Genomic DNA, 1,136 nt, shown 5'->3' with positions numbered 1-1,136 from the left:
AATTTAGACACTTTGTGAATTTGTTTTCGATAGACTTGACTGTCTGAGATATTTTTTCTCATTTCTGATTGAACATTTTCGATGGCATAACTCCGTTTGAACCGAGATGATAATATTAGCGAATCTAGCTTGCGTATCATTCAATCATTTTCACAACAGAAAAATACAGAAAACATCGACGATACTGGACGGACTATACACTCCCACATTACGAGGCTGATAAACGAGATACTTAGTGATTTAAAATTGTAACGTAATTTTTTTTTAAATGCTATATTAATTTGTTTACTCGCTAAAATGCTACAATTATTTACATGATAAACAAGAGTACACGGATATGTTACGCAGAGTAAAGGAATTGACTTGAAGCACGTTGCTATTATTAAATATTCTATTAATATTAAGGAATTAGGCTTAAGTTTCCAGCCGGGAGAGCTAAGAAAATGTATGATCTAATCGTTTGTTTATTTAATTCAGTCACTCCCTTTTCGCAAAGTCTTCTGCAGAAATAACGCAAGAATTAGGAGTCTAATGTATTTTTTTTACACGAATACTGCTACTTTATGATATAATAATAGTATTCTCCTTTGCTTAACTACTGAAGAGGGCGGAAGCCCGTATATTTACATGACTTATTTGGGGCCGCAATTAAATTCGTTTCTGAATATTATTTATTCAGCAAGAAAAAATTGCATCTATTATGAGATTAAACGAAAGTTAAAATCGTATACCTGACTCTTTGACGTTGAGAGAAATGCAAGACCGAGGTCTGAGATATTTAAGATTAAGTGTATCAGAAAATATTATGCAAAACATTACTTTCTTTAACGAAGAAATGTATATATGTATAAGTATCGCATATTAAAAAATAAATACGGTAAGAATATAAAAATACTTCGGAGTGCGTGCAATTGCTCGGAAACAAAATATCTTAATCTCGAGGGAGTTCAAGCATTTGGAGGTTGTGAACAAATTGCGTCGCTGTCGACATCGATTATGATTAATAAAGTTTTTTCTCCATCTATATATTACAAGTAGAAATTATAGTTTAAAGAGAGAGGGGCAACGAATCATTAAGTCAATAACTGATATCACCCGACTCAAAATGCCGATTTCGTGCAAACCGATGTATCAGT

The sequence above is a fragment of the Atta cephalotes genome, assembly GCF_000143395.1.
Source record: "Atta cephalotes unplaced genomic scaffold scaffold00058, whole genome shotgun sequence".
Classification (NCBI taxonomy): Eukaryota; Metazoa; Arthropoda; class Insecta; order Hymenoptera; family Formicidae; genus Atta; species Atta cephalotes.
Note: the sequence above shows the minus strand (reverse complement) of the source record.